Source organism: Bombina bombina, chromosome 10, assembly GCF_027579735.1.
Source record: "Bombina bombina isolate aBomBom1 chromosome 10, aBomBom1.pri, whole genome shotgun sequence".
Classification (NCBI taxonomy): Eukaryota; Metazoa; Chordata; class Amphibia; order Anura; family Bombinatoridae; genus Bombina; species Bombina bombina.
In genome coordinates this window covers 67,395,508-67,413,363 of record NC_069508.1, presented here as the reverse complement: position 1 = coordinate 67,413,363, position 17,856 = coordinate 67,395,508, and the positions used below count along the sequence as shown (strand labels likewise).

Below are 17,856 nucleotides of genomic sequence, written 5' to 3'. Positions count from 1 at the left end.
CAGTGAAATATGTATGGGGAAACAAGTTTAATAGGTCTGTTTTGGGGTCTGTGCATAATGTTGTCATTATATAGGAACTGTGGCCCAAATTGTGTCGTCAGTTAAAATTGGAAACTTGGAAAAAAATTCTAAATGTAAGTTAATTTAAAAATCACCCTTTAAAACTAACTTGCATAGCCCAAGATAGTTTGCCTTTTTTTGTTTTATTTAAAAAAAAAAAACAACTTGCTGAAAGAAATTCTTCAAGATGTCTTTCCCAAAATACTTGACTTGCAACCAATTTGAGCTTGAAGAGTCAAATCCAAATGTTAAAGTCGTGTATTTCACATCTCCTGCTTTTTACATTCCTTCTTGTTATAGTTATAAGGGACATTAAAGTATAATTTTTCTTAAGAAAATGAATAATAAATTATATGTTGTACCTGGGTGTATGCACAAAATGTTTCTTTTATATGTGTGATTTATTATTATATATTACCATCTCAAAGTGATTAATGTCTCTTTAAGATTGTTCAGGGGACATTCTAAAACTCTTACAAATTGTGTGTACTAAAAGGCTCCATATAAAGGGAAGATGATTTTATGCTACTTTTCTTATTTAAATTCCTCTTTAGCACAATTTACCTAATTCCTTGTCTGGTGTAGAGCAAAGTGCATGTATAAAAGGTCTGTCTTGCACATATATATGGCTTCTGGCATTTTTTAGAATATGAGGTATTACAATAATTATTAGAGGTACTTAGTACCCCAGTCCCCCCTAGAACTGCCACTGGTTATGTTAGGATTAGGTTACATATTCTTTCTAATTGGGCACCTGCTTCATGTGGCTAGTAACATTTTATTGGGTGTGGGTGTTAGGGGTAGGGTATAACACAGGACAAGCACTGAATCTGTAAAACAGAAGGGGTTTGAAAAGAAAAGAAATAACACGTAGACCAAAAAGCTGCAAAAGGCATAATTTACTAATTATGTTTGGGGACACAAAAATATGGTTCCAGTGACTCATTTCTATAGGATTAACACAGCCGGACAGATAGCTCAGCATGCTAAGGCACTGTGGCTGAGCTCTGTAGCAACCTAAGGGTTGCAGGTTCGATCCCCGACGAGGTCCACTCAGCCTTTCATCCTTCCGAGGTCGATAAAATGAGCAGCGCCTTGAGACCCTAACCGGTGATTAGCCGCGCTTTACAAGTACCCAATACATACATACATAGGATTAACACAGAGGTATATTTTGGCCCAGTCCTACTGTGGCTGTACCCTCTGCAGCAGGATTTAGGCAAGCAGCACATTTAGGGCAAGATTTCAAGTGGAGCGCTAAATATCACTTGCATGCAAGTGATATTAGAACTCCACTTTGTAATTCCAGCGCATGATAATGTGCGCTGGTATTACAAGTTAATCGTAATGCGAACATTGCTAGGAAGCATTGTGGTCATGAGAGTGCCCTTCCGAAGGCTTCTATGGGAGCCTCGTTCTGATACTGTCACAGACAGCATCAGAACATCGAGCAGCGAAGGAGGTATGTAGCGCAGCGATGGGCAGAATTTTGAAATATATATGTGTTGGACTGGAAAGGGCTCAAAGGTGTATAATTATGTGTATACATATACAATATGTATGTGTGTGTGTGTGTATATATATATATATATATATATATATATATATATATATATATATATATATATATGTAGACTAATAAGGATATGCACTCTCAGGGTTTGTGAAAAAACAAGTCAAAATTTATTGACGTTTCCGGGTTACAATTAACCCCTTCTTCTTCTTCTTCTTCAGAAGGGGTTAATTGTGACTCAGAAACGTCAATACATTTTGACTTGTTTTTTTAACAAACCATAAAAGTGCATATCCTTATTAGTCTATTGTACTCCATTATTGCGTGGATAACCTTTGGTGGGACTTAAACAACTGAGTGGATGTATATATATATATATATATATATATATATATATATATATATATGTCTTTGTAAATATGTATGTATGTATGTGTATGTGCATATATATGTGGTTATTTATATATGTGTATATATGTATGAGAAATAAAAGAAATAACCAATGTGAGGTTTTTAGCGCTCCACCCCTTATAAAATGGTATTTGACATCCATAGACTTTTGATAAATAGAAGCGCTATTGGTTTAAATTGGGCACAATATTGCTTGTATTTTTGTGCCCCACTGGCCACAATTGTTTTATTTATTTATTTTATTACAAACCAATAATCCCTGGCTGTCTCGTAGGGGTGTATGACCCGCCATGTGTTCCTGGCATCTGGTTGTGAAAAATATTTGTGGCACAAATAATACATTTTGGGAGTTTGGGGTTCAAGTGACAGTAAATTTCCCAGTGCCTAGGGCAGCAAAAAAAAAAAAAAAAAGAAGTAAATAAACACATCACAAATTGGAAGATATGGATACAAAAGAGAGGTCTTAACTATAAAATGGAAATTCAGGAAACTAAAAACAGAAAACATACAAAAGATGTTGGGAGTTTGGGGTTCAAGTGACAGTAGATGTCCCAGTGCCTAGGGCAGCAAAAAAATAAAATTAAAATAAAAAATAGATAAAAAAAAGAGAGGTCTTAACTATAAAATGGAAATTCAGGGAAATATGTAAACTAAAAACTAGAAACAGGAGCTCATGTAGAAAATGTGTAAGACTCATATATAGAAATGATAAAATTTAGTCTACAATGAAGAATAAACAGTACTAAACTTATCTGGGTAAAGGATATTTAAATGCACAGTATGCGGAAAGGATTGGCTCATATATGGAAGGGGTGATCTTCAGCATATAAATACTAGCTGCAAGCACAAAATAAGTCACTGGGGCCTATTTATCAAAGGTCTTGTGGACCTTATCCGACAGTGCTAGTCCCCCCTCCCCCCATCTATAATTATCCCTATTATAATGTTTTTCCACCACCACTCCACACAGGACACGCCCAGACTCCACCAAGGCTGTTACACGCCTGAATCCTGAAACCCTATGAGTGGTTACACATTACAAATAAGGCCCAGAAAGGAATGACACTGCATATGCAAACTATGTGTGTTACTGGCAGACAATGAGGGTAAAGAAATAATGGACTTATGTATTACCAGCAGTCATGGGGGCTGGGGGGTGTCAGAACACTGCTGTTTGTGTGTTTACATGCAGCCACTAGGGTAAAAACCTCTGCTTTGTCCTGTTTACTGTGAAGCAATAGGGTGTAAAACATTGTTCTGTGTGTGTTATTGCAAATCAAGGGGAGTAAAATTACTTCTGTCTCTTTGTTACTTGCAGTTAATGAACTATATTCACTGATATATGTGTGTGGCAGCCAAAGGGATAAAAATCATCATTTAAAGTGATGGTAAATCCTAGCATTTCTGAAACGCTATAATTTACCATTGGAACGTCACCTTTCAGCCAAATAGTGTTCTGCCATGGGCTGCCTTAGCAGCTCAGTGCGGCGAACGCTGCAAACAAATAAAGGCGCTTTTAGCATGAAGTATTTATACTTCATGACTGAAAGTCCTCTTTATTTGTTCCAATGGTAGATCCTAGCATTTCAGAAACACTAGGATTTACCGTCACTTTAAGAAAATGGTTGGTCAAGGGCGGAGCCTAAGGTAGAACTTTGGGATTTGGGCCATTGTATGAACCCACCTACCTCGCGTGCCCAGTCACCCAGAAATTTGTGTAGGACAGCTGCAGTGACAACCCCTATTTTTTATTTAAGATTTTAGATACACAAAATTTGTTGTTTGAATAAAATAGTATACTAATTATATATTTTTTCTATTAATGGCCCATGAATGTATTACTTGCGTAAGTTATTTATTTATTTTAACAATGCCAAAATTCTGGAACCTATTACAAGTGCTTCACAAGGAACAGATTTACAGCTAGTAATAACTGCTGAGATGATTTGGAAATATTAATATATGTGAAAGTTGTTTATCTTGTTGTGTGAAATGGGAGTTGATGTCACATGTCTCTAGTAAATCTTTAATTATATATGCGCAATCAGCTAAACTGTAAAAAAATTTTTTTGGAAAAGATGGTGTATAGACTTGGAGCAGGCTTAATGGGACAGTCAACACCAACATTGTTATTGTTTAAAAAGATAGATAATGCCTTTTCTACCCATTCCACAGCTTTACACAACCAACATTTTTATATTAATATACTTTATAACATTTAAACCTCTAAATGTCTGCCTGTTTCTAAGCCATTACAGACAGCCTGTTATCGCCTGCTTTTTTATTAGCTTTTCACAACAGGACACTACTAGTTCATGTGAACGATATAGATAACATTGTGTTCACGCCCGTTCAGTTATTTAAGAGTCAGCACAACACCTCAATAATTGGCTAAAATGCAAGTAAATAGATCATAAATAAATAGCCATATAATAAGATGTTTTCAAAAGAGGCTTAGATACAAGGTAATCACAGAAGTTAAAAGTATATTAATATAACCATGTTGGTTGTGCAAAAATGGGGAATGGGTAATAAAGGGATTATCTGTCTTTTTAAACAATAAAAAAAATGTGGAGTTGACTGTTCCTTAAAGGGTTAGGCCATGGTAGGTGTAGTTGCTGGGTTTGTAATAGTGTTGCATTATGTAGGGAGGGTTTTAGCTTACATGTCCTGACAGGAAGCCCCTGGCCTCTTTTCCATCTGTCTGGTTGGAGATTCCTGCTTGTCCCGCCCTCCCTGTTTATTAGGATGGCGGCTTTGAGTTGTACGGCTCCCGTATGGTCTATTTAGATTAGCATGGCAGGGGTTGGGTTAGTTGAACTAACCTTGGGTAAGACTGTGTTTGTAATTTATTTTCTCCCCATTGATAGTGTTTTGTGTTACCAGCGGATCTGGGTCCCCTTAAGAAACAGAGATTGTAACACTCTGTTAGCGGAAGGTTTTGGCCACTTTTCCACTTCTGGCAAATTAAAGGGGGTGGAGTGAAAGGAAGACCCTAAAATCCTAAGTATCTGCTTAGAGTGTCCTTATTAGTATGTGGGTAATAGGGACTCCCTGTAAACCCTGTTCTTTTGCAGTGGGCCGAGGATTAGGGTTTCCGCTGCACATTCTGTGAGTCAATTGCCTCCATCCATAGTTAAGTCGGTTGTGTTGTCATGTTGAATAAATGCAACCTTTCATTGTCTTTTCTTCAGTTCTTTGTCTTTTGTTTTATTTCTTATTTAAGGTTTATGTTACCTATTTCCATTTGGATCTTGTAACTACAGTTTTAATTCCATATTGTAATGTGTCTTGTTCCTGCTTAGGTTTCAAAAGCTATGTAGATGAATGTATCATGGGGGGAGTGCTGACTACATTGAGTAGAAATCTATTTCTTGTTAAATTTAATGGCACACAAAAGATCACTATAAAGCCCTTCTGCAGTTTTTTTTCACAAATAGCATAATCTATCAGAGTATTTCTTTGGAACAGAGGATTCTGGGTAAGAATATGCAAATTGGTTCCACAATGCCTCACCTTTTTGCTTCAGAGATATCTTTTGTAAACACAGATTTTCTCATGCCAATGCTTTTATAGTAGGGAAAATTGTGCAATACAATGTCCATTTAAACTGATATATCTCACTACTGCAAAGCATACAGCAAGCTGTGCCCCACCTGTCTCCTTACCCTTTAATTTGTAGATTGCAAGCTCTTCTTCTCTGATAATCAGCTTTGTTTGGTCTATTTATCTGTATTAGACAACAAATTTGTGCCATTGGGGTCAATTTATTATAGTACTAGCGGACATGATACAATGTAGCGTATCATGTCCGCTGCACATCGATAAATCCCGACAGCATACGCTGTCGGTATTTATCATTACACCAGCAGTTCTTGTGAACTGCTGGTGCAAAACCACCCCCTGCAGATTCGCTGCCGCTAGCAGGGGGTGTCAAACAACCTGATCGTATTCGATCGGGTTGATTTCTGTCCATGGCCTCAGAGCAGGCGGACAGGTTCTGGAGCAACAGTCTTTAGAGCTTGATAAATTGACCCCATTGTGTACTTCTATGTACACACTGGATATTCAGAATGTGAAATAAAAATGTTACAAATAATAATAATATTAATAATATAAAAGGGACAGGAGACCCCAAAATTATCTTTAATGATTTGGATGGAACATACAATTTTAAACAACTTTCCAATTTACTTCTATTATCATATGTGCTATATTCCCTTGTTATTCTTTGCTGAAGAAACAGCATTGCACAAATGGCAGCTAGCTGAACACAAATAGTTAGCCAATCATACGAGACAAATGTGTGCAGGCACCAATTAGCAGATAGCTCCCACATGTGTAAGATATGTGCATATTTATTTTCAACAAGGGATACCAAGAGAACAAATCACATTTGAAAATAGAAGTTACTTTAAAACTGTCTTAAAATGACGTGCTCTATCAGAATCATGTACGTTTAATTTTGACTTTCCTATCCCTTTAATAATAATAACAGCAACAACAGTAGCAATTATGGTAATCTGAAATAATAACATTTAATAACAACTTGCTAGGAATAATTCACAATCAATAACCGCTTGTTAAAAAATTCAAATCCTTTATTTCAAAAAATTCCTTAAAAATAGGCACACATGTAAAAAAAGTATAAAAGCAGCTGCAGGCACACCCGTCAGTCTGACGCGTTTCGGCTGTTAGCCTTAATCATAGACTCGCTAGGAGTATAGATACAAATTTACATGTGTTGTTGAAATATGTAATGAAATGTGGGCATCATTAAATGTGCTGGTGTGTAGTTAGAGTATATATACAGAACAGATTTGAGGAAGAGACCAGCATATATTTTCACATACAGTTCTATCTAGATACTCATAAATCTCTATTTGATGATAAGAGGTTATGTGGTGGAGATAAAGACAGATAGTAAAGTCAGAAAACATCCCTTTCATCTTGACAGCTGGTGTAAATGTTCAGAGTCAATAAGAGTACCAGCTAAAGTAACCTGTGTCTTCTCTGAAGTTTTATGGATGTGATTTAGAAGTGTGATGGATGAAGAGAGCTGCAATACTTCAAATCCACTTAAAGATACAAACAGGAGCTTTTCAATAAAGTCAAAACACAGAGGAATGCAGGGTGTTACCAACCTTCCAAAACACTAGAGAAAATCAAGATGTCCTATGCTAAAGATGCAAAACCTTCTTCAATGTACGTCCCACTGATTAACATTGCTCTGTGTCCATTATTTTTCCTAGATTGAACATATCATGTAGGAGAAATTGAAATGGTTTTACCTAATTTTGTCTCAGTCAAATGGTCTGGCATTTAAAGGGACATGAAACCTAAACATTTTCTTTTATGGTTTAAATAAAAACATACAATTTTAAACAACTTTCTAATTTACTTAACCTATGAAGCAGTGGGAGCTGCCATGTTGTAACCTAGGTTTCCTTCAATGTTAATTATATTTAAAAAAGGGGGACAAAATAAATAATGAAAATATATTGGCAAAGCTGTTACATTAGCCATAAATAAATATTTTATATAAACATTTCAAAGGCTTTGCTGTCCCTTAAAGTCTGTAGTCTGTATTTCCATTTCTTATTTTAAATGGGAAGGCCACAATTTTCAGAAATAAATGACAGGAAAAGAGTGCAAAATAAGTAATACTTTTCTTTTGTTTACATACAAAATTAAACATTTTATAAATTAATTAGTTCTTTAAAGAGACACGATACCCAAATGTTGAATCACTTGAAAGTGATGCAGCACAGCTGTAAAAATGTAACTAGAAAATATCACCTGAACATCTCTTTATAAAAAAAGAAGTTAATTTACCACAAAATCTCTTCAGTAGCCACGTCCCATTGTAAAGGGACTTTAAGCAGCCAATCAGGATGTTAGTCCCAGGACTTGCAAGGGAGCGTGCATCTGGCATGTGCAGGCATAGTCATGCTATTTCCCTCCTCAGTTTAAGAAAGTTTAATATGAAATCTTGCGAGATTTCAGTGAAATATCATTAAATCACAGCAAAGCAAAACATGACCTCAGCACTGCTGCTGCTCATTAGCTATTTTTTTTTGTTTTCCAACCTGCAGCTGGACAGGAGCACTTACTATTGTGAGATGAATAAATTTTAGTTAGTGTGCATAATACATCTGAGCTGTACATTTTTGCATTTGTTACACCGTTTAACAGTTACACAAAATATATTTTAAAAAGCATCCAACAATAATATAGAGCAATGCTGCCACAGCAAAAATGTACAGCTTCTGCTTTGCATCATGCACCCTAACCTACCTGAAACACATTATACAGCTTAAAAAAACAGGCCAAATTACTAACTTATGTCAGGCTGTGAGAATACTTGAGCTCCAAGATGGCAGCTCCCAGTACAAAGAGGCGGAGCTTCAGTATCTTGCACCTTTAAGTTATTAAAACAGAAGATTAGATTTGAAAAGTGCTGCAGGAACAGGATGAAATGCAATAAAATTAGTGTCCCAGCAGTGAAACAGTTAATTAGGGCGATTAGCGAACCCAATGCAGACTGCAAGGTGTGGTTCTCTATTAACTGTTTCAATTCTGGGCCGCACACAAAACTGGCCTTAGAGGGAAAACTGGTAGTAACCATTCTAGGGTAGTTGTGCCCAGCACTTTAGTACCCCTTTAACATCCCTTAATTTAATGGTTTAGTGATATTTAATGAAGGTGAAGGAAAGGTTTGTGCAGGTGGCTGTGATAGGGCATAGAAACTGATTAGATTAGTATAGAATAGACAACAGATTTTAGAGTTTAATTAAAGTATAGAATAGACAACAGATTTTAGAGTTTAATTAAAGTATAGAATAGACAACAGATTTTAGAGTTTCATTAAAGTATAGAATAGACAACAGATTTTAGAGTTTAATTAAAGTATTAAACCACAAACAGATGTTTCAGGGGGGTGGGGTGTACTGGAAGTGGGGACCAGTAAAAGCCCTTTCTTTGAAATGTTTATTTTTAGGCAATGGGAGGTCACCCAGGAACAAACGTCAGAAAGTCATTTGTGGACACGAAATAGGAAAGGAGACAGAGCCTGGAACAATATATTTAGTTGGGTGTCATCAGACATGATATTTATAAATGAGCTATTGGGGTCTATTTATCAAGCTCTGAACTGAGCCTGACACACTGTGTTTCTGGCGAGCCTTCAGGCTCGCCAGAAACACAAGTTATGAAGCAGCGGTCTTTAGACCGCTGCTCCATAACCATTCCGCCTGCTCTAAAGGCGGCGGACAGACATCGCCGAAAATCAACCCGATCCAATACGATTGGGTTGATTGACACCCCCTGCTGGCGGCCAATTGGCCGCGAATCTGCCGGGGGCAGTGCTGCACCAGCAGTTCACAAGAACTGCTGATGCAATGATAAATGCCGACAGCGTATGCTGTCGGCATTTATCAATGTGCGGCGGACATGGTTCGCTATAGCGGATCATGTCCATCCGCACAATGATAAATGTACCCCATTGATTGATGTATTACTTATCAATACAATTCAAGATATAGCTACTGACTGGAATCCAGCCTGCCATAACACTGCCAGGCATGCACAGTAAAAGGTTCTTAAAGGGTCAGTATACTGTAAAATGGTGTTGCCTTTAATGTATTTTCAGTTACTTGTTATACAAGTTGCAGAGTATAAAATATGCAAGAAATTGCATTTTCAGGTTTATATATGTATATGAAATAGCTGATTTTGTGCTTTGAAACCAAGTTGTTTTTTTAAAATGGTTGACCTTGCAGGTAAAATCAGATCTCTTTATTTTATCCCTTTCTGTACACACATGCTTCCTTACCTTATATCTATCTGTAAACCAAAGCCCAACACTTAAAGAGAACAATGGTAAATTATAATTTTATTACTTATCTCTTCTACACTCCACTGGGAGTATAATTGTTTTGAGGGTTATGTTTACATAGCTTGTCAATAGCCTATTGTTAAATATGTAAACCTGGGGCGTATTTTGGCCTAGGCGAACAAGGCACTTGCCTAGGGCAGCAGATTCGAGAGGGGGCAGCACTTTTTTTGTGGCTATATTTATAAAAAGCTTACAGTTATTTTAGAAGTATTATACAGGTATATAATGAGAAAGTTTACCCAAGGAGCTTACATTCTATGGGGGTATAATAAGAGACTGCCCATGGAGCTTACTTTATAAAGGTAACTCTGAACCTTTCCTTTATTTAGCTTTGTATTCTGTTTGGAGAAGTATTGTTTGGGGGTTTATATATATATATATATATATATATTGCAGCAATAGATAGATATGTGTGTGTGTGTGTGTGTGTGTGTGTATGCAAGTGTTTTGCAAGTCCTTGTGAACATTTACTTTGGAAATTCAATGGAAAAAAAAAATCACATTACTCCCTGTCCCCCAAAAAGGTCAAAAAAGGCCTAAAACCTTTGGAGGGGGGAAAGCAGAATTTTGAGTGCCTAGGGCAGCACACAACCTAAATACGCTACTGATATAAACTTTCAGTATATGTGGGGAAACCACAGGCTAAATCAGCTGTTTCAAATATCAAAATGAGAGTAAAGGTGCTACTTGTAAACAATTGAATATACTCTTTCAGTTAAAATAGGTAATTGGGATTAAATTATAGGGGAGAAAAATGTGGGTTAAATTGTCCCTTTAATGGCTATCATACTAGTTCCAGTGACTGGATAGTTAGATGTCTCTTTAAAGGCATATGAAATCCAAGATTTTATTTCATAGTTCAGATAGAGCATACATTTTTAAACAACTTTCCAGTTTACTTCTGTTATCAATCTTCATTCTCTTGGTATCCTTTGTTGAAGGAGTAGCAATGCACTGCTGGGAGATAGCTGATCACATCAGAAAGCAAATGACAAGAGGCATCTATGTGCAGCAACCAATCAGCAGCTAGTTCTCAGCTCCTGATCTTACCAATGTTTGCTTTTTAACAAAGGATACCAAGAGTACAAACATTACATTGCTCTGTCTGAATCATGAAGGAAAAATGTTGGGCTTCATGTCCCTTTAAGCCAACTAACTGCATGTTGTTCTTGTGTGGAATCCACTATAGAGGTGGTTATAGCGAGTATACACTAGGGTGACCATATTGCCGCTTTAAAAAGGGACACATATGAAAAATACATATGTCAGGGTTCTTATGCAAAACATTTCTTTAAACAGCCCTGACATATGTATTTTTCATATGTGTCCCTTTTTAAAGCGGCAATATGGTCACCCTAGCATACACTAAATGAATGGGAAGTACACATATCCCTCATTTTACAATGGTTTGTTTAACAGTGATTCACAAAAAGAACCATTACAGCGTTGGCAGTATACACTCAAATTACTAGCAATACATAAAGAACTGAAAATGTGTGAGAGACTATAATGAATTTGTTTGTAAAGGTATTGAACAGACTTTGCACTTATAGGGATATTAAGCACTAAATAAATGCTAGCTAGAATAATGCATTCAAATAAAAGATTAGTCCATGACTAAAATGTAGATGTATTTTTTTAAAGTTTCATTAGTTGTTTAAATAGTGACAAAATAAGTGTAACGTTTTAGTGTCTATAAAACAATGGGAGCTGCCATGTTGTAACTTAGGTTACCTTCTCTGCTGTGGCCAATTAGGGACAGTTATAAATAAGTCACTAAAGTTTGCAGCCAATGGTGGTATAGAATATAACAGTGTTCCGCACTTCCATTTCTAACAGGATTTGAAAAGCTCAGAACTTCAGAATAGAATTAAAGTAAAAGGGGACAAAGTAAATACTGAAAGCATGCAATTTTAAACAGCTTTCCATTTTACTTCCATTAACAAAATGTGCACTATATTTTATATTTACACTTTTACCAGCTTCTACTGAGCATGTGTGCGTGTATGCATTTGTGATTTGCAGATAGCTGTCACATGATACAGGGCGAGTGGAAATACGCATAACTGAAATTTGTTAGAAAAAATCTATTACTCATTTGAAGTTCAGGCTAAGTGCTATTGTATTGTCTTTTTATCATGCATGTGTTCATTATGCAAATTTACTTTATTTATTGGTCCTTTAATATTTTATTATTTTTGTAAATTTCGAGAGGTTTTGAGCATTGACTTCTTATTGATTTACATTATATAAGTGAGTTCAGTTTACACAGATTCTTTTTACAGTACTTCCAATGTTATTAAAAACTAAGCAAATCTTTACATATTTTCAAAAACACTACCAGATGGGCTATATAAATGGATCATCTACAAAACATTTATGGAAAGAAAAATCTAGTGTATAATGTCCCTTTAAATCAGAATTGTTTTATGCCTTTTCTAGTGCTAAGCAAAATTGGCCTATGTAATGTATACCCTGTGCCTTGTATAGTACATAACAAAAACTGGATACTTAAAAAAATATTTTTAAAAAAAAATGAAGATAATACTGAATTATTGCAGCACTGCCCTACTCAAATATGGCTACCAGTATTTCTGTTTATTTGTCAATGTAAACAGCTTTATAGAACTGGCCCCTGGCTAAATTTCTTTTTGTTCAAGATTACTTTTATTCTTATTATGGAGTTTTCTGGTGAAAGTTCATGCAACTTTTGTCCTCACTGGGTGAAAGAAACATAAAGCTTTGTGTGCCTGTATAACTGCAGAGCTGTAAATCCGATGCTGAATATGGTTTAAAGGGACACTGAACCCAAATTTTTTCTTTTTGTAATTCAGAAAGACCATGCAATTTTAAGCAACTTTCTAATTTACTCCTATTATCAATTTTTCTTCGTTCTCTTGCTATCATTATTTGAAAAAAGAAGGCATCTAAGCTTTTTTTTTGGTTTCAGTACTCTGGACAGCACTTTTTTATTGGTGGATGAATTTATCCACCAATCAGCAAGGACAACCCAGATTGTTCACCAAAAATGAGCCGGCATCTAAACTTACATTCTTGCATTTCAAATAAAGATACCAAGAGAATGAAGAAAATTTGATAATAGGAGTAAATTAGAAAGTTGCTTAAAATTGCATGCTCAATCTGAATCACGAAAGAAAATTTTTGGGTACAGTGTCCCTTTAACTACAGAACTATTATAAGTCTGTGGTTCAATAGCTCCATAGCATGTACTCTTATTTGTTGACATCTTTGCAGACAGCTATTGTATGACTATGATATCATTTGAGCCACGCTGAGCGAGTGCTGCCTGCATGATGTCATGACATACTGTGATATAGCACATACAAAACATATCACCTCCAATCTCATTTCTCAAGCATTAAATCATTGCTGAGAGTTTTTCAACACCAAGCACTATATCCACAATCTTTGTTAGCAGCCACCCCATCCAGGAAAGCAATTTATTAGAATGCAGAAAGAAGAGGTTGTTAGAAGTGAAATAGGATATGTGCCTGGAATTTAGACTCATAAAGCCAAAATTAAATGTTTAATTTAGGAACTCATTGGCTCCTATTTGTTCTCTATTGTGACTATATCCTTCTTTCCTATTGTTTCAGATTTTTGCTTTAGTCCCAGTATGCTTAGCAATCATATACTTTAAAATGCAATGATCACACAATTAATTAAAGTTGTAAAAAAAAAAAAACTGATTTAACATTATGGACAATTTGTCTGCAAGTATAAGATGTCAGCATTACCAAAATAATACCACTTTAATACATTTTTCAAGATCTTTTTTTTTAACATTATAGAGACCCAGATGTTGAAGCACTTGAAGGTGATGTAGCATAGCTGTAAAAAGCTGACTAGAAAATATCACCTGAACATCTCTATGTAAAAAAGGAATACATTTACCTCAGAATTTCCTAAGTATCCACACCCCATTGTAAATTAAGCAGCCAATCAGGATATTAGTCCCAGGACTAACAAGAGTACGTACATCTGGCATGTGCAGGCACAGTCATATTATTTCCCTATTCAGTTTAAGAAAATGTACTATTAAATCTCACAAGATTTAAAAGAAATCTCATGAGATCACAGCATAGCCTGACCTCAGCACTGCTGATGCTGATTGTTAGCGGAAGTATAACTGTTTCCAGATCACTTACTCTTGTAAAATGAAGACATTTTGATGTAAAATATCTTCCTTTTTTACATAGAGATTTTCAGGTGATATTTTCTTGTCAGCTTTGTACAGTTATGCTGCATTACTTTCAAGTGATTTAGCATATTATTATGATTATTATTACCAGTTATTTGTAGAGTGTCAATAGAGTCTGTAGCGCTAAGCATATAAGTATAATGTCCCTTTAAGAGACCGTGGTGAAAAAAATGTTCCTAGATTGATTATAATCGAATAGAAATGAAAACAATTTTCTGTCTAAAAAAAGGTTAGCATAAGACCGCTGCTCCATTAATTGTCTGCCTGCTCTCTTAGATTAAACACATTTTATTTAAATAACTTACAAATACAATTAAAGAAGGAGATTTTAAGTTGCATACATTGCACTACCGAATTGAGGTGATAAAGTCTGGAAACTATAGATTTTAATAGAGATAAATGCTTTTATCACTAGTTTCCAAAATTTGCCAACTCAATGGAAACTAGGCCTTAGTCTCAGGAGTAGTGATGGGCGAATGTGGGGAAAGTTCAATTTGTTTGGTAAATGGAATAATCCTGTGGACATTCGTTTTCGACAATCGAATGTTGATAAGAACGAAAAATCCATTACAATTCGGTAATTTAATGTAATTTCTGGTTTTCAAATGTTCATAATTAGATCGAATATCCACATTAAAAATTTAGAATTGAACATTCAATTTAACAAATTCTATTCACATGTGCAATTGTTCATGTGGTAGAGAATTTAGTCAATTGATGCATAATAAATACAAATATATTGATTCAAAATGTTCTATTTCGAATATTGCATAATTTGAATATTACATTTTAAGAGATCATTAGAAATACTATTACAAATATTTGTAATCTAATTATTCTAATTCGAATATTGTGCAATCTTTGAATTAGAAAAATTTGAATTGAATATTCAATTTTAGGAGTATTCAAAATACTATTACATTAAACAAATGTTAGAATGTTGTATAAACATAAAAAATGTGAAAAACGAATGAACTAATGTGTTAAAATTTGTTTCACTTTTCAAATGTTGCAAAACATTCGCCTATACCGTACTCAGGAGTAAGTTAAAAGTTTAAATTGTACAGCTTTTAATAATTACTTGTAAACAAGGCAATTTGTTATTAAATGCAATACATTACAATTAAAAAACCATACCCCTTTATAGTCTTTATTTAACTAATTTTTTTTTACTAACTAAAGTGTTTAAAATGTGAATTATACGTATTTTTAACACATTTTCTATGCACTTATTATTATATTTTTTTTTAATAAAGTAGAAAGTCAGTAATTTTATTTAACTTTGCACTGTTTATAGTCAACATAATGGCAGTTCAAATTAAAAGAAAAATCTAGCCAATCAAAATGAACTTTTGTTTTTATATATCAGCTTTTGTTGAATTTAATAAACCAGTTTAACCCATGTTTGATAGACTTCTGTCATTGTTTGTTTTTTTGTTGTCTTTTTTAATTTTGCTTGGATAGTCATACATTAGAAAAGTTAAATAACTTATTTTTTTCTGTGACCAAAGTCCTAGACGAGGGGTCACATTTTGTTTGAAGAGCCAATAAAGATCTTAAACATTTAGGCTTTTAATCAAGAGCTGGAAAGTTAATTTAAGCTGCCAAACATATGGATTGTAAGGCGTGTTGAGAAGTTCTGTCACTGGAACGCATGGAAATTCTGTGCTCTCTGGCTAATGATAAATTGGAATATTGCAAGTCATTATTTGTTGTTCTCATCTGCAAATTCTTGATCCATGTGGAATATAACTCAATGCCAAAGAAAATAATGTTGCTTCTTCCACCGGCTGTTAGTTGATTGGTGTAATCAGATTAAATACAAATAAAGTATACTCTAAAGAAGAAAAATACAGCTATACTGCTGGAGATTTGTTCTATAGTTAGGTTTATTTATATTGATATACAAACCTTATTACAATTAAACTGTTAAAAAACAACAATCCCACCAGTCTCTTCTTACTCTCTTTCCTGTTTCCTCCTACCTTCCTAAGCTAAGAGCAAGGTTTAAGCAGGCTGAAAATATCCGTTTGGTTAAAAAAAACAAAGGAAAAAACAAAACATTTCAATAAAAGAAGCACTAAACTTTCGTAATTCAAATAAAGCAGGCGGTTTTCCGACTTTCCATTTTAACAACCATTATGAAATCGTGCACAGTGTTTTCATATGCACACTTTCTGACACACCAGCTTCTACTGAGCATGTGCAAAAATTTACAGTGTATACATATAAGTCTGTGATTATGCTGATAGCTGTCACATGGTACTGGGGGCAAGCATATTTAGATACATTTCAAAAATTGTCAGAAACAAAATCTACTGTACTTGTTGATTATGCAATTCTACTTTATTACATGGTACTTGGAAGTATTTTTACATTTAAATTATAATTAATACAGCAGTAACAGTAGTGTACATTCTACGTCTTGCTCACTGATCAATAGGGGCAATTCCTGTGACTTTATTGGTAAAGAGGAGAACTTCCTCTGAAATCATTAGAAGAAAATGAAATACATTTTGAAATTAAATTAAACATTAACAACTGTGTTCCTTTTAAAACTCAGGAATCATTATGTGTCAGCAAGCATTGTTCTATCATATATTGTTACTTTATAAACTAAAATACTAAGAACAATAATCATTTTGGAATTTTGGTTGTTCCCTATCAGTGGGCAATTGGCCGAACCTTGTAGAAGTTATTTCTTAACTGCTTCCTAACCATATTTAGAGGAAGCTGTGGGTCAAGTGTGGTCATTCCATTATGACATCCTTGCTCATTTTATGATTGAGATGTAGCAAAATTGATGAACAGAGGATGGCTTTCGAAAACATGACCAGTGGGAATTTTAGTACGTCACTAATATTTTGTGTCTTTGAATATTTATTTGTACAACCTCCATGGACATTTTGTGAACCATAAAATAAAAGAATATACTGTAATGTAAATAACAAGTAAAGACAATGGGGCCGATTTGTTATCTGTCGGATGGACATGATCCGCTGTAGCGGATCAGTTCCACCCAACATTGCTGAATGCCGACAGCATACGCTGTCGACATTTTACATTGCACAAGCAGTTCTGATGAACTGCTTGTGCAATGCCGCCCCCTGCAAAATCGGCCGCTAGCAGGGAGTGTCAATTAACCCGATCGTATGAGATTGGGCGGATTGATGTCCGCAGCCTCAGAGGAGGCGGATGAGTTAAGAAACAGTGGTCTTAAGACCGCTGCTTCTTAACTCTTGTTTCCGGCAAGCCTGAAGGCTCGCGTGGGAACAGGTGCATTAGGCACAATTCGGTGAATGATAAATCGGTCATTATATCAAGACTCCAACAATACATAAAATGAACACGTTTCAGCAAAGACTACATGTAATAAAACTTAGTGACATAAAGTACAATTTATATTATCCTTAATGTTTTGCTTGAAAGACTTGCATATGTGGTTTCACTTTTGCAACTGGAAATGTTCAGTGGGTTGTTGTTTTTTAAAACTAGACTGAAACAGCTATTATTAAAAAAAAAAAAGAGGGGAATTTAGTTAAGTTAAACAGATATGAAACCCCAAAAAATATTTTGTGATTTAGAAAATTTCCAATTTACTTCTATTATCAAATTTGCTTTGTTCCGATGATATTCTGTGTTGAAGAGATACCTAGGTAGGCATCTGCAGCACTACATGTCAGGAAATAGTGCTACCATTTAGTGCTCTTTCAAATGGTTAACATTGTTGCAAAACTGCTGCCATATAGTGCA

The 17,856-nt window shown here is 35.0% G+C and overlaps 1 protein-coding gene across 2 annotated transcripts in view; it reads left to right on the top strand.

Annotated features, from left to right (window-relative positions):
* PRRX1 (paired related homeobox 1) overlaps positions 1–17,856 on the top strand; it is a 126,097-nt gene that overhangs the window by 34,333 nt on the left and 73,908 nt on the right. The gene's annotated exons all lie outside the window — the stretch shown is intronic.